This window comes from Varroa destructor, unplaced genomic scaffold, assembly GCF_002443255.2.
Source record: "Varroa destructor unplaced genomic scaffold, Vdes_3.0 BEIS01000001.1, whole genome shotgun sequence".
In the NCBI taxonomy this organism is placed as follows: domain Eukaryota; kingdom Metazoa; phylum Arthropoda; class Arachnida; order Mesostigmata; family Varroidae; genus Varroa; species Varroa destructor.
Window position 1 is genome coordinate 39,827,810 of NW_019211454.1, and position 24,481 is coordinate 39,852,290.

Below are 24,481 nucleotides of genomic sequence, written 5' to 3' on the forward strand. Positions count from 1 at the left end.
TGTAAAAGCGTATTGGCCTTTGATAGTTGAAGGTTTCGTTCATTATAAATTTCAAATTGCATAGCTCGCCTAATTGTGAATATATCTCTGTTGACAAGTATTTTATTAGTTAAACATACTCTGACATATACTGTGTACACATACATTATCGCAGAAGGGCTTATTTCGACAGCTAAGGCCCGCCTCGGTCTTCGATCAAAGCCTTTAATGTTTCCTGCATTTCACCGCTTCATTATCCGACACTTTTCGCTTGAACAGGGCTAGAGAAAAGAAAAGCATGCCACGTCGCGATAGACAAGTAGTTATTTAGGATTTTTGGAATTCTGCATTAGTAAAGAAAGCACATACCGCACTCATTTGTCTGGTGGGTAGCAACTTTAGGAAGCTATTCGTATATTAAAAAGAAAACTATATTAGCGAAAGGCTGTCCTATCGATATCTAAAACGAAGGCGTGGTTTAGATGCGCTATAGAGTCACTGCTGCGAAATTTGCGATGGATTCTAGCTTTTGTGAAATCTAGCTCAATGGTCGAGACGCATCTCAAGTAGCGACGGCTTGACCTTATCGTGCATCACGTTCTACAATGATGGTACAAACGGGCCCAGTTTTCATCCACCCTCCTCTTCTGTTCAGCCGAATACTTTTTGCAGTGAGGGGTTTCGCGAATTTTACCAGACACTTGATTAGTACATGCGGACGCATATACAACAATGTTTCGTTGATACCGGCACGCATCAACAGGATTACTTGGAACCAACCAATAAAAACCAAACAATGCGTTCGGTTTACGTTGTTCAGATCAGGCGTGGCAGCGAACCGCCACATCACTGATACCAGCAACAACAACAACAACAACAACAACACCGATTGTGTAAACGGGAACAGCAAGATGTTTCAGCGTTGCACATTGATTTAACGAATAGCTTGGTGGTAATGATGTGGGCGAGGGCAATCGACGGAAAAGCCAAAGCAGCCATGCGGGTCATAGAAGCCAAGAGCTGGAATGACTGCCATCGTACCATGGTCATCAACTGCTATTGCTAGGCACTAACAAACAGTATAAATGCCTCTTCTCTATCGTAGTCTCTAAATCCATCTGCCTTCTACGCTCCGTCCGGAGCTTCTCTTTGCTAGACGCTCAGCATCACGAGGTAACCAGCATCCTTTCCCGTTGTTCCTTCTTGCTCATCTGCATCTCTCGGTTCCTTTCTCCCTTACCTCACATACACTAGACCGCTCTGTATCTCTCGTGTTGTCTTTCAACGAGCGGGGGCGGACGTTTGGTTCATCTCCGGTCTCCTATTTCGTGCGTTGATCCTTTGCATTTCCCTCTCTAAAAGTCCTGGCTTGCTTTTGTCTTGCACTCTTTTTTTCTGTTGTTTTTTTCTTTTGTATTTTTATTTCAGCCTTCATGAGTAGCGGCTGTAGTCTGCAGTTGTCTGTGGTCTGCAGTGTTGTGCAGTACGGCTACTGTAGCTGTGATGAGGGAACGCCCGCTAGCGCTGGAATCCGCGAGCCTGCAGGCTTCCCCAATACGTTTCCCGGCCGTCCTCATTCGCATTCTATCTATTTGACTGCTCGCCCCAACAATACGGTCGGTTGTCTTTTTGCACGCCACTCACTTCTTCGTTTCTACGAGAAGCCCTGCAACCCTGTTCGGCTTTCCAATGAAAGAAGAGCACATGGACACGAGAGAACAGAAAGAATAGAGGAGATCCGTTCTGATTCGCGCCAAAGTTTCGAAAAAAAAAAAGAAAAGAATGCTTCTTCGAAGGGCCACAATCAGAGTAAACTAGTGAGCGTGTGTACAGTTGCAACGTGGGGAAGCGGCCATAAATCGACGCTGCTGCGACGTTATTCGTCAACAAGAGATGCTCATAACCCCTCACCACTACCCCCTCCCCCGCCCTTCTTCGTTTATTCCCATAACAGCATCTATCTGTGTTTTTGATTGCGGCTGGTGAAGCGCAGATCAGCGAACAAAGGGAACAGAGCTAGGGACTGCGTAATTGTGTACCGTTGTTGTGCTGCGTTCGATTTTTGTGCTACGAAAAGAGCTGGGATTAGGACAATGAAATAGAATCAGAAGAACTCGAATCAGAATAGGCACGTTCGCGCTTCGAAACCTATGTCTGTCTCATCGTGGAACGCCGTTGTATCTTTTCCGCTGTTCAGCTAAAAACCAGCTGTTTTAGATTCGGCCAAGGGAAGTATGGAATTTGTTTTTATTTTGTCTTCCATCATTTGTAGATGTGCACGTCGTCAACTAAATAGCACACATTTAGAACTTATCAGCTCGTGTAAAGGACCAGGCGATTTTGAGCTATAAATGCCAAGTATGCCCGCAAAAACTCAACTCTGACAATGTCAATCATGAGATGAAATATAAAAAATTCAGTTTGTTTGCACGATCTCTATCTATCTATTATCTTATTTATGATAATTAAACAGGACATTTGAGCTCTATCAACAGGCCTCCTCTGTACCCCTGGATATATATATCCATATAATGTTTTATATATATATAACCCCTTTGTGCGCAGCAGTTGCATAAAATTACGATGATAAGCCTTGTAATTTCGATCACTTATTACAGCAGTTTTCTAATAGCCGAGTATTCGATTATTTCGATAATTATGTCACAGAAAATAGCAAAAATTCGAGTGATTCTTGGAAGGATTTTTCGTATAGTCTAAGGTATGTCCTAATCAATTTCGATTGACAGATGTTGTTTAAATATTGGATATTCTATTTTATCTAGATTCGCACATGTACGATAATATAATACTTAAAACTAGCCCGAGGCATTAAGCATCCATCAATAATAACCGAGGTAGTTATTCCTGTTAGAAACCTTTGAAGAGGCCTTCAAGCCTTACAGTGTTATAGCTAAAGCTTCAAATGTTCCCGCTGGCTACACTTGTTGGCATGTTCTGCGTATGCGTCTCCGATAAACGAGAAATAATTGAACGGGACCTCGAGTATGTTAAATTCATTTGTCCAGCTGGCTGTTCCCATATCCTGAAGATCCGTTCTCACGTTACGGGGAAATGGGTTAGTTCTTCTTTCAGCATCTTAGCTTTAATCATTAGCCTTTTTCATTATATCGTTCGACCCGCGCTTATATGTTGCTTTCGGTAAAATCATCTTCTCGTGAAGCTTGATACATGTTACATTTTTAATAATTGACGCCGTTGATGGAAAATAAAAACTGCTGTTTTATTTCTAACCAAAAATACTGGGATAATAATAACGTGCATGCTAAGATTATGGGCACGGGCGGTCTTTCGGCTTTTGTGTGTTTTCACTAAATCACTGAATTAAAGTGCATGCACACAGGCGTAGTAGTAGTATTAACTATTAAGTCAGTCTTCCTGTAGACTATTGATAAAGAAAAAACATAAATGTCGTGTAACTGTCGTCCGAAAAATATGATTTCTACATAAAAGATGCATTTGCAAAATTCTTCTAGAGACAGGTCATTTATACATCATTGTAGTTAGACCCTTAAAATCATCTTGTCTTGCGAACGCTACTCGGAGCACGTAAGACCTTGTTCCAAACTGTTAGCGTCTACCTGTTGCTGTGCCGCGTATGTATGAAGACATGTGGTCCACCTCGACATAGCCCGTACTAAAATTGGCCACTCATAAGCCCGCATTGACCCTCTGCACGTATCGTTGAAACCAGTTAAGGCTCCATTGATGATTTCAATAGCCCACAATTAGGTGGCGCTATTTCATTAACTCCTTAGCTGTCCTGTAGAGGCGGCAGGTGTCATCGAATTTTTATTAACTCTTCTCAGCATGTGTAGCTAGCGTTATTCAAACGGTGAGCCTGTAGACGTACTTACTTTCGCGCCATCAGCTAAGGAAATTTTACATAGTTGTAACGGAATATCAAAGTTGCGGACTAAATCGAGCCCTGAGCAACATTATAAAACCGTCAATGGTAATCGAATCTCGAAAACGCAAAAATGGTTTGTCTTTTTTCTATAGAGGCTGCATTACTTGCGAGGTCAGCAGCCCAACCTTGTATGTTGGTAAGGATAACATTCATACGAAAAGTCGCCGGGTCGTTTCAGTAGTAGTATATTTACCTAGAAACCTTAGGGGTGTGTGTGGGCTGTATGTTAGAAGGTCGGTAGACGAACAATTAGTATAGACGCCAGGTGTCTCATGCTATGCTTAACGGCGCTACCAGACACAAAACTGGTAATGCGTACCCCATTTCAGCAAACGGAATTATTTACCACGTATCCTGTGTGACGAACTATTCAAGTGGAATGACAACCAAATATTCGAAGATTATGCAAATTAAATCTATTGTTCCAGTGTCCACGAAACGACGTCAGGGTTACGGGGACTCGCGCGAGTGCGAGGGACTTATTATATACTGATAAATATGGTTCTTGAATAGTACGCCGTAAATTTTTTAATCCTCTTTCTGGTAAGTGTATACTTCAGCAATCGCTATGATCACTATTACGTCATGAAAAACGCGATGCACTAGCGGCTGTTGAACTACATCTCCACGTGTGCCTGTTGTAAGCTTTCCCAACCCCCGGAGACGTGTCTTCTCGTTTAGCTTACCCCCTGTCAATTTCTACTTACGTGCGACCACCTGGGGAAGTGTTGAAAGGTCTGGCCAGCCCTTGATTCTTTCCTTAGCTTATTTATAATATACAGTGGTGACATAGGCTGATTGTTTTGCTACATATGAAAGGATCTTCAATTGAACAACAAATGCTTAATGTTTTCTATGGTACAGCAGTGCGTAAAAACTCGTGTTTCAATCGCCTGCACCTGATTTAGAAATCGACTTTTAGATCGTTCGCAAGATGGTCGCTCTCGAACCAAAGAAGCGAAAAATCGCAAGTTAGCTCTTTAAAGATACTAACGAAATTGCGTCCGTAGAATTCACTGTGATATGCACTGGTCATATATATAACTCATTTGAGAACAAAACCTATTGCAGGGCAAGAGGTGCTCGCAAAAGGTCAAAGAAAAAATCTACAGCTTCTCTTAAATAGCACAACAGGCTTAACATTACATTTTCAGTACAAAGGCATATAAATGCCATACAAGTTACGAACGGCTGCAGTATCTGCAAATCTCTCTTATGAACACACATGTATAAGTTTAAGTTAAGCATAACTATTGGTTGTTCACAGCAACGATACTAAATTCATGAAGCAAATAGATTTTCCATTTAGACGGTCAAACCCGCTGACACCCACACAAGTGTGGATGAGATTAGGGAGTCTGTCTATATCTTCCCTTTGCCCACACTATCTTACGTTGTGCTGTGGCATCGTACGAGTATGAGTAATGTAATTCCAGTAATGAAAATCACAATAATAAAAACCTGTTAGTAGTGTTTGCGACACTAACTGTTGTTATCGTTGTCGAAGTTGTTCGAGTTCGTAAAAACGAACGAATGTGTTATTCATTGTAGGCTACGTCTAGGGTTATAACAGCGTTTCAGCGCCTCAGGTGCAGCTGTAGTAATAGCACCAGTAGTAGTCCCAAGCGAGGCCCTTATCCCCAGTACTGGCCTCCTACCGTTGCTGTTACTATCAGGCCCTAACGTTTCTTTTGTTCATCTCTGTTTGGCGCAGGTCCGACCTCATGCCGTAGCACAAAGTGAACGAATGCCTCGGTGTCATCCTCTTCGACGAAAGGCGCAGCCTGCTCACAGAGTCAGGCTTTGTCTATCAGGATCCAGTCGATTGATCAACACAACCAGGTCCAGCCGGGGTGGACGTGTAGCTCCATTAGGCAAGAAAACTCAGTCTGTTTGTTTCCCTGTCGCTGTCTTACGTTCTCCGTTTGTCTTCTTCTTTGCATCTAGCTCATATACTTCCCTCCATTAGACTATCGGTATAGCGACTACTACCGCGAAAGAATGGAACACAGTTATTTGGAATTCACTTTGACTAATGAGGCGTCTTTAGGTGGCAAGTATTTCGAAAGATAACCAAGCGTTGTTATGAAATGTTCATCAACTCCTCGAATCCGGGTTTTTTTTTTTTATATAGTGAACCACAATGCTAAAAGGGGCGCATAGAAATATGAGGGAAAACCCATTTTCGATTTCGTGTTGTGTTTATATAACCGTGATCGGTATCACAACAACAGGCAATAACAATAAATATCTGCCACAGGATGTGTGCAAGGTCGGCTGACCGTCAAAGGTACGAAATGGATCGCGCAAAATGTTTACGATATAAAATTGTTTAAACAAGAGAACAGGCAACGGTATAGATATGTACACACGTGGCACATGTGTACAGTTACAACTAACACAACGCTGTACCCATAGCAGTAATGTGACATTGTAACAATATTGAGTGGTACCATCTGTCGTAAAGATACTTTCCAGACACGTCTGCCAATTCGTAGATATTTATTGATCGTCTAGTTGAACGATTGGCTGTTCGAACCAATTTATGAGCATGCCGTTTTCTTTGAGTTTTGGACAATCGCAAGAACATTAGTTTCAATATCGTTAGGGGCAGCCACTAAAACAGAGAGCAACAGGTCTCCCGTCTCACCGCTCGCAACGGTCCTACATGAGTGTGCACGTCCTGTGAGTACTCGTATAGGTCATTATAAGTAACACCTACTTTTCGTGTCAACCCTGCACTCCTAAAGGATTCACCTAGTCGCTCTGCGAGAAACATTTTATTTAATGTGCCACCATTACTTGAAACGTTCTCGTAACTCAACTGTCACATAAATAATGTAGTCCAATTGAACAGCGAGCTACTAAGCAGATTTCTATCGACATACAGTTGACTACAGCCGACGCTTTGTACTCCTTCGCCGTCTGTTCCCGTCTCTCGATAATAGGTTTTCACATAACTTAGCACTCTCAAAGCGTCCGTATGGGCCTCAGCTTGCGAGAGCGTTGGAACGTGGTGATGGGGGGCGCTGGAGACGTTGACTGAAGAACTTCTAAGTGGTAAAATGAGAGAGACGGGGGTAGGAGTCAGCTAATGACACCAATGCCGGACGCTGCTTGATCTGGCTGCTCGAGCTCATTGTGTTCAATCGACCGCGATTTAAATCTATTGCCCGGAAACTTAAAAACTTAGACGTAAAAGCGAGTCGAGTCTCTGCACTCGACTTGACTGACCCGTAAGTCGAGTTAGATCCTCGAACTTACTTTGGTGTAGGATGGGGGGGCATCGAAAACGAAACCGACGAGGACGACCATCCGTCCGGGCTGAAATGGCTGATGAAATGATGGTTTAATTTAGGGTCTCGGTCACTCATTCTCCCAGTATTAAAGTGATGTTAGTCGTATCGTTTGCCGAATGAGTAGCAGAACCACTGTTTAGAACAGTCCTCTTTGTGCCGCTAGTTCCCTCCTTCTCCTTTTCGCTTCCGACTTTTCCTTTTCTGTAGAGCTCGTGTGTTTGATATATGTGCGAGCACCAAGAGGTTCCGATCGGCTCAATATATTGAACGCAACGGAAAGCAGAGCATACATGTTAGAATTTACGGTTAGCTGATGTATCAGAAACCCGACTACAATGTTAAAGATTTGTGCAGTGGTTAATATCGCGCAAAAAAAATATGGCGGGGCCGCTATTTGGACGAATAGCTTAGATTTCATAAGCTGTTCACTCCGTTCCTTCTCTTTTCCCAATGCTTATTAAGACCTTTCAAAACCGTTCCCGACCTGTTTGCTTAATCTAGCGTGCCATCAGCAGTGCTTTTTGTCTGAAAATCGTACTGCTGCTGGCAGTGCGACGTGAGTTTATAGGCATGAAACATCTATAACGTACTGGTTAGTCAGTATGTATAGTGACTCTGCTGGTATTGCATAATTGGCTTATGCTATTCGAGAGTGATTTTATATTTCATCAATAAATTGATGAGATTTCTTGCACCTTACCGCATACGTACAAGGGGGGGGGGGGTGGAGGATTTTCCAGTGAAGGCCAAAAAGAAAGTGGTATACCTAGTTGTTATTATTATCATTGTCGTCCCGCATAGTTGTACACGTGTTTCATGGCACATCATACTTCGTAATTGTTTATTGCACAATGCGAGAAGCCTATGTAAATTGCGTACTCACCATCGCAACGAGACAGGGCACGCCCGGAAGGATAAATCGAGTTTCTCATTACTTTTAATCAAACATGGAGAGATCGTTTCATGAAACAATAATGAGCTTTTGTCATATTTTATTCAGCAAGATAATGGCTGAAATTCAAATACGAAAATAAAGCTAAGGGTGGGTGTAGTATGATTGGAAAAGTACATCTGGCAACGCATGGAACGAACATATAACTTGCGGACACTTGCCTTTCGCCGAATAAACTTGGCAAGATGAAACTTTATAAATTGTGGATGTTTCTTTCAACTCGAATAGCACAAGCTGAAGATTCTATATCAAGTGTTGAATTATTTCTTCGGCAGCAATGCATGCCTGATATACTAGTTGTTCTGCGTCGGGCAACCTATACTAGGCCAATACAGCAACAGCCAGGATTCTTCCAGTGAACTTGTACCGCTTGATCACTGGAGTGCCACACAGCCCTTAGGGGCTTCTTCGAAAGCTCGTTTTACTATACACTCACAGAACACAGAATATACAGTTACACAGAAGCTTCCAGCTGTAACCACGAGCTGCCTAAACAAATTCGCTCATAGAGGAATACATTTATGACTCCCAACTGTGGAATCATTTAAATAGAAGAGCCTAGAATTTCTTGCATAACGTCATTTTCAACTGTAGATAATCTCATTATGTTTACAATTCGGATGGTTACCAAAATGTAACGATATTAGTACTATGAATAAGTTAAATCAAGACAAAAAGTCTACTTGTATTTTTACGAGGGCCGAAAAATTGCTGGCCCAAGAAATTACATAGTTCGAGAAAGCTTTTTTTTTAATAGCATTACTATTGCCTGAACGAATCCGAACGCACGACAATTAGGTGTCTTTAGTTTCAAAGGAGTCGTAAATAGTTATCGCTTACTCATGGTTTGTATTGAGCTTGAGTAACATAAGCGTGATGACGTATGCCTAGGAACTGTAGGTGCTAAAAGACTTATTGGTAAAATGAAATGAACACAACACTGAAACTGATCGTAGCCTTTGTTCCAAGCCGTGACCAGAGCGACTTACTCAATGTAAAATAGATTTTACTATAGAAAATGAGAGATGGATCTGTCATTCATAGAACTTTATGTTTAAGACCATTTGAACTAATCGTTTAAGCTTAGATAGACAAGATAGATTTATCGTCTTATCAGGGTGAAGAGAACGAGCCTTAAACACAGTTCAACACTGACACTCTCGATTGTTGGCTTTGCCTGCAGTTAACTTTTGTGATGATGTCGAGCGAATACGGCTCACCTTAATTTTCCGTCCAAGTTATATTGTGGCAGAATCTCGTTATGGTTAGGTTAATTGATCCACTTCGGCATAATAAATCAAAACCTACATTTTTTACCTATCCAATGAACATTCACGCACGGCTCACATGATTTGCAGTCCTTAAGTAAGTATTCTAACGCCCTATTGCACGTAGGCGTATACCGACTTTTAAGCTCAGTCAACCAGGTCACTGAGCGTGTATCATACTATAGCTTCGCAACAACAACAACAACTGACGCAGTTACCTTCTTTCGTTTACTTTCGGGAAAAGTACAGTCTAAATTGAACGGCCCCTGCTAATGGGCTGCTAGTAACATGAATAGAAGTAAAACTTTTGAACGGAAACAAGGGGAAAGGAATTCTTGTTAGAAAGTCTTTGTTTCTTCGGAGACGACGTGACTATTTCACAGGGATTTAGCTTCGTCTCGGAGTTATTACGTTGTTGCTACGTGAGTTTTTGTAGTCTATTGAGATTTATGTTAGCTTGTCTAAGACGTCCCTGGTGAGTAAAAGGCCCATCGAACGAGAAGCCAGGCCACGTCGAGCTGGCTGATTCCAGCTTCACCAGAGAAAAATTCCGTCGATTCTCGCCGCCTCCTACTATTCGCTACTTGTTGTGTGTCTTATGTTCAGCCCGGGGATAACGGGTCTGAAAGACGAGAGGAGAGATCAACTTACATAATATATCTTCCGTTACCTTTCTTTTCTCAGAATAACATCCTTCATTACGTCAAACCAGTGCTAACTGTACTAAGAAGTGGATAGCGTTGCTTTTCTTCAGCTAACCTACGCCGTCGAGAGAATTAGTCAGTTTTAAGTAAGGCCTGATTTGAACCCTGCAATATAAGCAAGCCTATACTTGTTACACTTGTGAGGCTTGTTTTAGCGCAAAATCTGTCGTTTGCATAGCTGCGGCTAGAAGTAGAATTTCCGATATTTTTCATATATATATATATATATATATATATATGGTCCCTGTTTAGGGAGAGGACTGGCTTCGCGTGCTGCATGGTAGGAGGCACGCTAAGTGTAAAACTTTCCACTAAGGGACTCCAACTTCAGTATTAGCTATCGGAGAGAAACGAAAAGGTTTCCAAATTTATACTACATTGCACCGTTTTCAATGACAAACCCTAATCTACTAATGCGTTGTTGATTGCTCCCAACCCGTGGCTGGCGGGTCGTTTCCGTTCATTGTGTTTCCGTGTCTTCAATGATGCAATACAATCATTTCTGTCACTATCATCAACCGATTTCGGATCACAGTCGATCCAACATTTTCGAAACGCATGAAGCAGCGCAAGGAAAAGACCATTATCGTTTATGGCGGACAGCCCTTCAGGAAACGATTTCTTGAGGGTTTTGTTGGCAAGTCGTTGTTACCGATGCAGGACGCCGAATCGCTGAAGTAGATTTGTTTCGGGTAAGGGTTCGTCGAACCTAAACAAATACTTCACTTTTTTTTTCTGTAATTTTGTTTGAGAACTCCTGTTGATATGCCTGTTCTTCTCGGCAACAACAGCTAGTTTACAGAGTGAGAACTACACAAAAATGGGCCGGTGCTTATAATTCTATGTAATGACATGTCGATATTAATTATTACTTTTACGCGTACTTTCCTCTCGATTGGTCTTCATCGAAGAAAGAGCTCGAGTATATTAATGATAATAATGATGTACAGGTATCGCAGAAGGCTTTTTGAGCTTACATGTTGTCGATGTGAGGATGTTTTTAGAGGCGCAAGCTCCCCGCATGAAGAATTCGTATTTGAAATAGATTCCTTTGTGAATAAGTTTACAACAGGGACAGTTCTGTTAAAAATCTTGTAGGTATTCGAAGCAAATTTCAACTTCATCAAAGTTCGTGTTGTCATTTTGTTGGCCTAGCTAGTGAAACCTTCGTTTAGAAAATTTTTAGTCAACTATGGTTTTCCTGCAGGTGATTGATAGGAATTTCTTTGCTTCGGGTGCGATGAGGAACAAGGATTCGAAAGAGACGAACCGGTTAAACAGATATGCCGTTACTGGCTTTCCCGAAACTTGGCAGAAAACCAGAGTTTCACAAGACTGATGTAACATGTGGATGCTCCGAATACGGTGAAAATTGCGATAGATATTCATGTCGCTTGTTGCGCCCGGCTACTACCTTTAGGTATCTGGCAAATCCCTCAAATTAGTTTTATGAATTCAACAACGCTCGTATAACACATACGATGCAAAGTCTCGTAGATGTTTCTAAATGCTCTTTCTGATATTGGGATATTGCGCTATTGACCTGTACTTATGAAGCCTTTGACTACAACTAGCAAAAATGAAGCGGTTTCTTCCAGAATGACTCAGCTTTCCTTTATTAATTCCAAGTTAACATATTAGCAAGGACCGCGCGTTTGTCAACATCTATATTCTGTTACTGCAGAGCTAATCCCAGTATATTTTTAATTATGCCGTCACAGATATCAAGTACGTTTAATACGAGGCAACATTACTGAGCACCGAAATGTAAAGCTCCCCAGCATCCAAAGTAAGAACAAACAAATTAAAAGGCTGTTAGTTATATATTCGGTGCTTCAAGGAAAAGCATCGTTCACCGTGAATCTCTAAAACTTGGTGCACATATCACAGAAGAAGTCGATCTGCTCTGCCTGCACAGCTGAGTGGCGACTGCACTCAATGAACAGTTGCACTCAGCAGTCTCCTAACTATAAAGGTGTTATTTTTTTACCACGAAAACGCTCGGGCAGATATCGTAACAACGATCCGGGACACCATAACTCAGCTGTTGTAAGAACCCTTGGCGAACCTACCATATTTACCTGATGTCTGACCCTCAGGCTACCGACTATTCTTCGATTCTCAAAACACTCTTGACGACCATGTCTTCGCCTGAGGGAACCAATTTAAAAATCCATATCTTCATTTTTAGAGTGCCCAGATGAAAACTCTTATATGAGCTGCATTGTTTAACTGATGAATGTCAAAAATCGAGGATCGTTGCTGAGTGAAAATTGGTTACGTACAGCCTCTTAAGCCATGTGTCATATTCCAAAAAAGGCACCAAAAAACTTCCTATGTTACTTATAATATTAAAAGTTCTGGCATGTGGATGTGCCTTCAAAACATAATGGTGCACGTCTGGTAATTTACACGAAATCATTATATTTTTAAGCAGATGAATAGACGAAACGAACTTTAAAGCGGCATTCAAAGCTGAATACTCACAATAGCGTCTCTGTCTGTCGGTCGAGTATTTTCTGTATTCTCTTTGCATTCCACAGAAAAGCGGAGCATGGCCAGTTTTAGCAGTAAGAAAGCACCGACTGGAGTAAGCTGGTGCTCGCCTAGTTTGCTTTGGCCTGTAGTAGCGATCGAGTCGGTAGTAAGGCCTGCGATCAGAAATCCGTAAGCTGAGAATGTAAATACAAAGTAAGTGCCAAACGCAGAAGACCGCATGTTCACGGCCGCGACGACTGTCGCTCCTTCTACTACAGGACGAAGGCGAAACAGAAATGAGGCGTTCTCAAGTGTTTTTAATCTCGACGTCTTGAGCCGCTACCAGCTGCAGAAGGCGGACCACTCACCAGGTCGACCATGAGGGGCTTAACTTGACTACATAATAAAGAACTGTTCCGCTCCACTTGGTTTTAACGCGAAAGGAATCTGTGGAGACGACAGTCTTTGTGCGTCACATGAAAACATTTAGGTATATAGCAGACAGACAGAGAGGAAAGGGGATACTCTCCCGTATGATCTAGGAATGAACTGACCGTACATAACACACGCCGAGAGAAGTGTGAATCAAAGCGAATGGGGGAGACCAAAGAATAAACTACAGAGGGTTGGTGAAACCGACTGGCTTGTGATTCTTGCCGGCTTTAGTTTGTACGCCCCACTTCAGGATTCCCAGGCCAATGGACGTCGCCCTTATTCGTTCTAACCACGCACTGCTCGTGTGCGTTCTCCTTATTAGTTCGTACAGCAAGCTTTCTAGACGGTTATGAAATATAGAGGTTTTTTGCCTTCAAGAAATAGTTAACAGTTTTACGCCCTTGGCAGTTATATGGAACACAGAACAACAATAAACACATTTATGTATAAGAGGCTTCAGCTTGGGCGCGCTGGCGACGATGATTGCATTCATTATACAGTAAATGGCCCAGGTTGTAAGAGAAACAGCTGATAACAACGACGAAACACTACCGCGTACTAGGTACACTGCGTCTCACTGTGGTCATGCAGCTAAAACAGTAAATAAAACATAACTTTTAATTATGGGATTATGTATTTTAGCATACACTTGTTTCTGTACTGATCCGTAAGCAGGCCGAAGAAAAGCGGAATACATTCAAAGGAGAAACCTAAGAAATTTGGCTCCGTCATGGAAGGATGCGAAAGGTAGAGGGTAAGACCGTAATTGTGTCAGCTGATATTCGGGTGGTATCTAGAGTATCTTGCCCATCCTCACCTTAGAACTTTGTAATTTTCGCGCAGTGCCCGATAGTTTGTGGCAGTATTTTAATTTAGTATATAATTTTTATCATTGTACTCAGACGCCAAAGCAGCGGGACTAAGGATTTTATTACGGACGTAACAGACATTCCGGATACTGGATGCTGGCGGCAGATCTATGGGCTTTTAGAAAAACTACTTTTGCTCAATAGATAGACAAGAATATCTAAAACGACAAGCGATAATGAAAAACAACAAGGCCTAGATACTTTTTTCGAAATGGACAAGAAGGGTTCTACTGGGACGTCTTTGTTGAAATAAACTGAATAAATTCGAGGTCGGCATCAAGCAGATAAGAACATTTCGCCGAATACGTTATCGATTTTCTCAAGGGATGTTTCTCGCTGCCTATCTATTATCAGCTAGGTTGCAGGCTATACAAAAAGCAGCTACTGGCGAGGAACGATCGAAGGAAAAACCCGAAGGTTGCTTGCTAACTATTTTACCTTTTTTGAAATGGATGAGGGATATCACGAATCTTATGACAATCCTATTCTTAGCTGTAGAAACTAATCAGTCATCTTTTGCCGCTATCTTTTGGAAACAGGACCGTTTCCTTCATTTAAAAGAAGAATGCAAAATAACTGCCAATGAAACTGGCCTAGTGCCTTTAAAATAACTGACATTAAATTTAGAAGTGATAGTATTCAGCAAGTCTCTGGATAAACATGGGTTCGCACTGATTGTGGGACAAAAGTCTTTACAGCTCAATTTTTCCAATCACCATTACCTTTTTCTTCTCCAAAACTATATCTCGAACGTATCTCATCTCATCTGTGGAGTTGTTTTTAGTAAATGTAGAAGTGTGACAGGTTTGAAAGGGCGTCACAAAGGCAACTTCTGATTAAAAATAGAGTAAATGTGTTTCAGTGTCAAAATTTTCGTATGTACCAAAAAAATAGCTAAGTTTTAAGTAAACGCAGTGCTTGACTCTCCAGTACAGCCCAAAACTCAAAGTAGAACAGGAAACTGTTATAAGTGGTTAACGGCTTTTTTGTCAGTGGAAGCATCGCAGTCGCAGTCTGCTGCACACCGTTACATCTAATCAACCTCGTTCTTCTTCTTCTTAACTTCTTCTTAACCCTCTTAATCCCTTGTAAAACCAAAATTCAGGTTTGTAATACAATAACCAAACATGAGCGTTTCGCCGACTGCTCTGACAGTACCGATACATTTATCGCCATTGATTAGGGCTGATACTCCTGGCCGTCCCGCTTCGTCAGTGCAGAACAATCTTTGCTTCTCTTGCGCCAATTTCATTGAATACAGCAGTCTAAAGCGGCAGAAGCTGCACCGATCTATGGAAGCATGCGCTTATCGGTTTCACTCACATCAATGATTCTGGCCAACAAAAACATCGAACGAATTTCGCGAACTCTCCTCGTGGCCAAGAAACGCTCAGAGACAAAGTAAAAAGATGGAAGAAAGAGGGACAGAGAGGAGAAAAATGGAACACGAAGAAAAAGTTGGACGGATTGGGGCACTGCTAGCAACACTGACTCCGCTGAAATATTGCTTGTTCTTCCCTGGCGTTATCAGCTACAAATCGCCTCTCTCTCTCTCTCTCTCTCTCTCTCTCTCTCTCTCTCTCTCTCTCTCTCTCTCTCTCTCTCTCTCTCTCGCAGTCTATTTTAGACGTCTTTTTTACGGATAATACTCTCCTGAGCGTAAACTTTACCTTGTTCAATTTCGTGCAACCTGAGGGGTACACCATCTACGATGCTAACCAACGTTCTCTTAGGGCATTCAATCAACATGGTGTCGAAAGATTACGTATACATTTGTTACACCAACTTATTTCATTCACTATGCCATTCGACAGATGTGTAGTTTAAACAAGATCAGCCAATTCATTGCATGTAGATCCTACATTATACTTGGGAACATACTTACATATTTTTGCTTGCTAGTGAGTGGAACTGTCGCTTTTTGTACAGTATAGCTTGGCATGTATTCTATACGTTTAGGACATCTGGTTAAAAAGACCAGGTTAGGGTTAATTAACAAAAATCAGCAGAGACTGAATTAATGATCCAAAATGGAATCCTTTTTTTATCTTTTATTTATATTATTAAGCCTTATCCTTCTTTAAGCTACACATAGCCATTCCTTTATAATACCATGTACACACGTAAAGAAGGTTTAGACTATCTTATACGGAGTACGTGTCAGACATCACGGATTAATAACGGATATTCAATTGGCCATATAGCGCATTCGCAAAAAACATGCTTGTTTGTTTTGTGCCCGTTTTACCGAAACGTTGTAATCCACTAACATGTATTTAATTACTGAAATGCACAGTATTATATTTAGGAAAATGGGAGTATTGATCATGTATATAGCGGAGAGTGGAAGCAGTTATATATATGTCAAAGAAAAAAGCGCCTACGAAGGCTGGCTCGATAACTCGAAAGTCGAACTCAACTGGATACGAGTTTTGCTTGGAGCCCTGAACTTTAAATTGGATCTGTACAAGTCTTCGCTGAGAAACAATTTAATCGGGTTGAACATTTACTCGGGCGTTACAATCGAGTTTGCAGTCCTCCAGTCTCGTCTGCACAAAGCAGCAGGTCCCTTCAGACGAAATAGGGTTAGCATCCTTAGCGCTGTTAGGGGGTAGGGGGTTTTCCTTCGCTTAAGGTGACTTGCGTGCTAAACCACTGTTCGAAGTCGAAAACCCATCGCTCTCTTTTGCGAAAGTTACTGCATATTACGGATGAAGAGGGCACTGGAAATATCGTAAATTTTGCAGCCGATTAAGCAAAAGTATAACCATAAAATCCGAATAATAGAGGAATTTAACGAGGTTTGGCGTCATCCACTGATTCATTAACTTGTTAATGGCTTAATTGTCTCAACTAGGTAATTTATGTTTCGTTCTTTCATACGACCCTAGTTACATATGAAAACGATGTACTTACCTTACAATATAAATAATTGAACAACATTCTCACATATATAACCTGTTTGTTGCATCATCCTGAGCTCTAGCATAGGTCATATGCCCAGGCTCTATATTGTCTAGTGACCAAGGCTTATATCTAATTATCGAAACGCCTTCATTAATATCACGCGACTAAACATACTTCATGCTGATCGTTGTACTGGTAAGTTATAGGCAAGCATAATCCAACTAACTTCGGAAAGACATGTTTTCGGCTTCTGAAAAACAGCCTAACGCAAAGTAGCCGATGGTCAATGTACCTCTATGTAAGGTAATCAGGTTTCTGTGATGATGCAATGGTAGCGCATTTTTTCCTACCAGTGTGAAGTTCAAACCTATCGTAGGTACATTTTGTGTCATGTATAGCAGACATAGGTCTAACAAGCTTTTGCATATGAGAAAAAACCCAACTGGTTTTATCGTCAATACTTTGATATACGGAGGCTGAGTAATGCCAGAATTTCAATCAGTACGGCAACTCATTATCTGATGTACTATCTGCACTGCCTTAAGCTAATGCATCCCACTAGAAATATGTTGAACACCTTGGCTATATAGTAGGCATACCTTGACGCCATCAGAGTGCTTCTGCCGATGAATATAATTGGTTCCCTCCACATATCCACCTTGGGGCTTCTAGAAAAAAAAAAAACTGATTTTGCCTTATTCGTTTTCGGTGAATAGAATTGTTACTTCGGCATAGACCCAGCACATTTGACACCGATACATACAGTTTACATGTAACGAGATCTTAAAGTTGCGCTATGATAGGTCATGGATTCCTGATGTTGCTTGTGGTAATGACATACTGGGCATACCCGCAAGCTGGAGTTTCCTATGCCACTAAAAAGGTGTTTTACCGCACTAAGATTTCACGAGCAGTCAGGAGAGAAAAACACTGGAACATACTATGTTCATATATGTATAATATATTCAGACTGTAGACTTCGTTGAACCCTAAGTTTAAGCCTGAATTGCTTCACAGGACACATTTCCGTTTTGGGTTTTAAGCCAGCGGCGTTTCAACGACTTCCTGTTCCTGCAGTAGTTCAGCCGTTTATACAATGGCTCTATCTTCTTCTACGTACAGCCTTAAGTTTAAGGCTATCCACGTTTCTTAACTATAGTGGACAATGGAATGGGCGTTTAAAGACCAACTTTGAAATGTATATCTGTAGTACAACGAACCGCTTAGTAGAAATAATACTCGCTAACACGAAAATGGTCTCTTTGGTGTTGTATTTTATTTGGTTAGGAAGTCGTTCATAGAAATAATGGTACTTTAGACTATCGCCTAGAAGAACGGTCGAGAGAATCTCGTGTGATTACCGTAAGTAAATCAGTTTCATAGCGTAGAGGGCCAATGGATGAAGCATATTTATCATGTATGAGTAAGGGGCAATAAAAATTCTATTAGTTATTCTTAAAAACGAAAGCTTTTGTCCGTCAATTCGCAGTTCTTACTATAGAAATTCCTTGACCACTGTATACACTGTGGCTACGATGTAACAATGATTTAGGCGAATCTGTTCAGGCTGGAAGTACTTCACATGTTCACGTGGGTTTCTTTACAATAGAAAAAAAGCTTTGGAAACACACATCAGGGTGGTAATAGATCTAGCGAAAAGGTTTGGAGTGTGTGATATTCTGCTTCTGCGACATTTGCCGGGTGGGTCAACCACACGGTTCTAACTGTTTGTTCCCCACAAAGACATCATCGTCTACTTTTACTGATTTCAATAGTGTTAATGATAATCCGGATAGGTGAGTACGGAATATAAATTACTATACTTTTATCGACAGAACTAGTTTCTGAAGAAATGCATGCACCATTAAAAATTTGTAACGCAACGCTTGCATAGACATGTGCTATATTCTGGCAGGCTACTCTTTCTATCATCACTTCTCACCTCAACCTCGGCAATCCCACACTTCCTCTTTACTTCGAATCGTAGAACTAAACCGTTGCAAATTTTTGATGGAATGCAGCGAAAACATTCCTGCGGTGACTGAACGTCAGCATCCTGACGCGTGGAATTCTAAATATGGAGATAGCGCTGGTGGTAGGTAGCAGTCATTCGCTCTTTCATTCTCCGCTATGATTCTAGCTTCTCATGTTGCGCGTCGCGTATCGCATTGGGAAATGCTTCCCGGGCAGCGCCTTGACTAACGTCGAGTCGAGGCCGATGCAAGCGTCGCCACCGACAGCTGGTGGGTTCTGAAGCGTCGCAGTATCAACTTTGCCCCTGCTTGGCCAGTGAGGAAGATCTGCCAGCATCTCTGTGTCGTCAATACGCCTCGGACGCGACAGAGGGCGAAGGAGGGAGACGGTTGGTGCGAGCGTGAGCTGTCTCTCCCACCACAATTTCCTTCCTCTCCGTTTCGCTAGGTGTTTCGTCGCACAACTCGTCTTCGTCGTCGTCGTCGCGGTTGGCCCCGAGTGCGGCCTACCGCATTGTCGCATGAGAGAAATATATCTAACTCGAACGTGAGTGGCACTCCAAAGTGCTGCTGAGGCTGAAAGCCTCACGGTTCTTACAGTCTCATAGTGTCAACTGCTTTCTCCCCTCCGATCACCGATCTGCCGGACAGCTAGGCGGCCTTCGAGTCCTCTGTTCTCGTCATCCATAAATATATGCACATCTCTGTAGGAGATACAGAAGCAGGCGCAGCGAGATAGGGAGAGATTCCTACCATTCCTTACCGATACTCTCGTACATAAACACCCGAACACATGGATTCACACCTAAGGATTCACAGGACACGTTCCCGCCCCTATTCGTTCCTGTATCTCTCTCCTTTTTGTTTGTTCTCTAAGGTTAGCATAGTACGGTATATGAACAAACGGAGATCATAAGTTGGGTTAGAGCCCGCAAAAGAGGCCACGAAAGGGATGCAGAAATGGTTTTGCGCTATCAGGCCCTCTTCTGACATTTTTTACACAGCGTATATTTTCTTCTGGATTTAGCAAACAACGCTGATTCGAGAGTTTGTTATGTTCGCACAGATACTGCTAAAAAAGGTGGTGGCAACATGTTTGGTCAAAAACAGTCAAGATTGAGATTTTGAAGTTAACCTGATTTGTGATCTTCGTAGCATCTGGATTTCCACGATGTTAGGATCGTTGTGGAGGAAACAGAACGAAAAAGGCGAGTGCAGTTATAGACGTGCTGCGGAATCGAAAGACGATGACGCTGTGACAGCTGTATATTCTAGGGCACGCGCCATGTTTTAATAAGACAAATTGTACAGTACTTTATAAAAACAGGCCGTTAGTTGCGGAAGATTAGTTCACAGGAGTAACATCGAAATACTTTTTTGCTTTTTCCGTTGCCTTCATTATCGCCCATATTAAACTATAGCTAACAACACCTCCAATTATGAGAAAAATCTACTAAAGATGTATTTCTATATCTTTTATGAAGTACATACAAACTTACGCGATCCCTTCAAATAAAGTGTTCAAAAAACTTCAAAAGCAATGAGATCGACGTTGATTTTTCGCCTGTTTGTAGTTGTATTTCGAAAAACGTCTAAGATATCTGTCCATTATCGGATACGTTTAATATCCCACGTGGAAAAAACAGGCACGAGACATATAGGTGAACTAAATAAGCATAGGTATGAGTACAGCTTAGTACGGAAGAAGGACTTGCATCTTCGCTAATTTCGGATGCACTATTTCCCGCATGTTATTCCCGTGCTTAGACTCAATAATAAGCATGACAGTGATATCACATAATCTAAAAGCCTACTTTCAAGAAAAGAGATCCAACATAGCGATGGCTATATGCCACAACTGAACAGCTAAAATATGGCCATCACTAGGATGACTCGACAATATTACTAGCTCGGGCTGACTTTGTTTATTTCCGCAACTCAGCTTTGATGTTCGTAAACAATTTGAACGAATTGTTGAATAAAACGCCTTATTTTTGGCCTAAACAGCATAACACTTAGTTATTATCATCTATTGTGGCTACTCGTTGATGGTTCAGGCCAGAAATTTTTCTACGAACAGCATTTTCTGGTTGCTTTCCCTTTTGAGCAACAACGACATTCAAGCAAACAGAATTGCATTTTCCCTTTGCAGCTTTTTTCACCAGGAAAAAAACGAAGATATAGTAGTAGATGTGGAGGAAGGGTAGTGGTAGTCATGGCGCTAGTGGTAGAAATACGAAATAGTAAAATTGCGGAAATTAGATTTCTAACAAAAAGGGGCACAGCACGAGGGGGAGAAGCGTTTCAACGCTTAGCCGCTTCATCCGCCGCTGGTGTAGGCTCGGCTGCGCTTTCTGCTGCTTGTGCCAACGTTCCGAGGTTGAAGGGATTCATTTATGCAGAGCCGGCGGCTTGAAGTGAGGCCCTTTTTTGGTGCTCGGCCGCGTCTTTTGTAAGGCGCATGTGTTACCCCTAGCTTGGCTACGCAGCCGGAACTTCACACCACGTCGTTGTTGTGAGAAACTAGCAAACCCAGTCACCGCGTGCTTGGAATGCGAGCTAGTTTCTTCGACCCGAGAGAAGCCAAGACGCTCTTGGAACGACGACGACGCCTGCATCCGAAGCCATCGGCGTTGGCGGAACTGGCGCACCGCCAGAGAAACGTTTTCACACCCACTCACATGGGACTGCTGATTCTGCCGCGCTACCATTCAGATGTGCCACTTTTCTGTTCAAACAACTGGGCCAAAGCAAAATCCTTTTCGATCCAACATCAACAAAGAGACCTAATATTCCGTTTTTTGTGAACCGTTCCGTCTCGCGTGACACGTTATCGTTTACCCAGCATAGTGAAATCCAACATGCCTTCTACACTGCAATTAAATCCCTGTTCGAAATTCGCGTTATAAATGATAAGAGTTCAGATTCCTGACCAAAGTACTGTAACCCTAAAGTGTGCGACGAAAGAGAAAAAAGCACTAAGGTCGCACAATAGTGCACACAAATAGCGAAGACAAGTAAGTAAACCGCTTATTTTCATTCAAGACATATGTTTGTTAGTTCACGGAGTTGATCCTTAAACAAAATACATGGATGTAAAGGAAACGTCGGGTCTTCACTACGCTTTCAGGCGCGTGACAATAATAACTCCCGTGATAGCTTACAGGGTAGCGTATTTATCAGAAAGATACCTGACAATAATAGTAGCAAGCTCGATTCTGCTTCATCCAAGCTGGTGATACTTAAATGTAATAACATGTAGCAACTACAAAATTCACAGAGCGTAAGCAAGGTAAATTCATCTAGCCTTTTCCTCTTTGTAGCATAAACGTACTTTGTTATCTTGATCGTCAGTTCAGTCTACAGTGCTTGCTGACCGTTCCCTATACTCTGGGCATATATATCAGACCCGTAGCAATATCTATTTGCATAAACAGAAATTTGCTGTTGGTAGCGTATTTTTTCAGACCGAAAAAAACGCGCCGACCTCAGCAAAGTAATTTTGACTGCGCTGATATGGCGCGACACAGCTTGTTTATCTGCGTTCGAAATGTATTTGCCAGCAGGCGCCTAGTGTCCGAACTCAGCAGTTGTTTACGAGGTGGCCGTCGCCCTAAATATGTACTGGCAACAAAGTGAGTCCTTCGCTACTTTTTCCTTCGAACTTGCGTTGGGGTATAGGATGCACAACAATCTGCCCCAGCGGCAGCGGTCTCCATACTATCCCTGGTAGAGCCATCTTGTCTCATTTTATATACGCATAAATCTTACTTCACTTTACATATTTTATTTTATGAATTCGGTGTGTGCAGAAGTGCAAAACTATATTCATAGGCAATCTTAGGAGCAAAACATCACACAGACGTGTTGTTTTGGCTGTTATTGTTACGTAGTTAACTGTAGTAACTTGTAAGAACGACTGGAGTCGCTGATATTACCACTGTTATCGGACAAACCTAGAAAATATTCTTGTAATCTAAAAAAAGGTGTTTGTTTAGTTTATGTTATCTCTTCATGATAATTTAGTACTTCTGTTGCTTTAAACGTGAAGTAATCAAACTGTCCTGTTTTCTTTATTGTTGTATATATTGACGAAAGGTATAATTTAATGTGTATCTAAAATAGGACGCCTAGCTGCAAAAGCTTATTTTATTGAATAAAGATTATTCTATGCAGCGCTCCAACGCTTCCAGGGTACCTGCAAATTTTTGAGCTTGTAGAAGAGAAACCAAAACTGTACATTTTGATGATAACAATGATACATTGCTACGCACACACATAGGGGAATAATTATTCTAATATATAATTCAATTTATACACCAGGTACTTGGATACGGGCGTTTGTCTACACGCAACGCATCTGTGCCGAAACAAGGAAACGAGTGTGCGTCGTTATTTATATGAACATAAGATACATGCTACAATGTTAGCTACAACACGTAGCGAAGTCCAGCAGTAGGAGTGAGGAAGTAATTGTCACACTAGCACATACCTGGCATAGGGCATTTGACGATTTCACACGTTTCGAGTTGATAACTGTGGCGGTTGACGTGGCCAGAGCCCCGCAAGAAAGAGACATTTGGACCGGTTAATCCAAAATGATGTTCTTCCCTCTCCAAATTGAATCTTCGAGCCGATTTCAGCTTCTCGATTTCCGCTTTGTACAAAACACTCGACGGCAAATTTCCTCTTTCCGGCACTGGGACTCATCTCGGTACGGCTTTGTGCGGAACTCAGCACTCCGAACTGTGCAACCCATCGCAATATGACGCGTCCTCTTTCTTCTTTCTCGTGCGAAAACGCGAAAGGAAATGCTTATGTGCACAATTCATGGTGCAGACGTATCTATTTTATTCCACGCTTACTTATGAAGAGATCAATTTTGAAGGCGCATTTCCAGTCATAGTTGTACATCGTTATTCTTTGCAGATCATCGTGAAACTGTTTTGTCGCAGGTATTATCATTCGAACTTCGACCACCTCGTGCCTTTAGGTTCAGCAGGCAAACAAGCGCACTTCATTTTGTGTTGGGAGCTATCCATCTGATGGAATGCCCTGACTGAATGAATGAATGACTGCGGTATCGGACGTGAGGCTTGAAACATTTAGTTTCGGTACTATTGATCCGGTAAAATTCAGAGTAAATTCGATAATGGAGACTTTATCTGCTTATCAGAGAAGGCGCCGTTGAGTAGTATGAGGTATTCGTAAATGAGCACAAACCAAATAAAGCGTAGTCCAATACGTGACTCTCATTGAAAAAAATATCTATAGCTGACTGCTTTCAGCTGTGTTTTCTGCGAAAAGCTAGGTTACCCCTGGCCGGCATTGATTTCAAGGCTTGTGGCTGTAAGGAGCTCAACCTGGAGGGACGGAGCAACAAGAGATGTTACTTGATATTTTCACTAGAGGATCGAAAGATATCTTCGCTCGCAAACCGCCCAACACGTCGTTTGGCACTGTTGCCAAGCGCGTTGCAACTGTATCATCACGAGCAAAAGTATGCATCTGATAGCGATATACGCATATGTTTCATGTGTAATTACATATATAAAAAATTTATATAATATTTAGATTAATTTATATTATATATAATTTTTTATCCATAATTTAACCATTAGTTCACAGGGAATAAAACGAATTGAAGCCAGGCTCCATTTGAAATGGTCACAGTTGAAGCCATACAACA

General features: G+C 41.8%; 3 long non-coding RNA genes across 4 annotated transcripts; 2 read left to right on the forward strand and 1 right to left on the reverse strand.

The window, feature by feature from the left end:
• The first annotated feature begins 1,251 nt into the window (after window positions 1–1,251).
• Window positions 1,252–13,247, forward strand: LOC147758629 (uncharacterized). Its single transcript, XR_015317861.1, has 2 exons — window positions 1,252–3,055; window positions 5,622–13,247. It is a non-coding gene; the product is annotated as an uncharacterized LOC147758629 (long non-coding RNA).
• A 2,682-nt stretch (window positions 13,248–15,929) lies between these two features.
• LOC111250689 (uncharacterized) lies at window positions 15,930–24,270 on the reverse strand. 2 transcript variants are annotated; one of them, XR_015318654.1, is made up of 3 exons: window positions 23,285–24,270; window positions 17,419–17,484; window positions 15,930–16,635 (listed from the first exon to the last, which is right to left on the reverse strand). It is a non-coding gene; the product is annotated as an uncharacterized LOC111250689 (long non-coding RNA). The 2 variants fall into 2 exon arrangements; XR_002673475.2 differs by having other exon boundaries at window positions 17,419–17,487; window positions 23,285–24,220.
• Window positions 21,241–23,256, forward strand: LOC147758630 (uncharacterized). The gene is made up of 3 exons (XR_015318655.1): window positions 21,241–21,809; window positions 22,247–22,521; window positions 23,116–23,256. It is a non-coding gene; the product is annotated as an uncharacterized LOC147758630 (long non-coding RNA).
• Window positions 24,271–24,481: the final 211 nt, after the last annotated feature.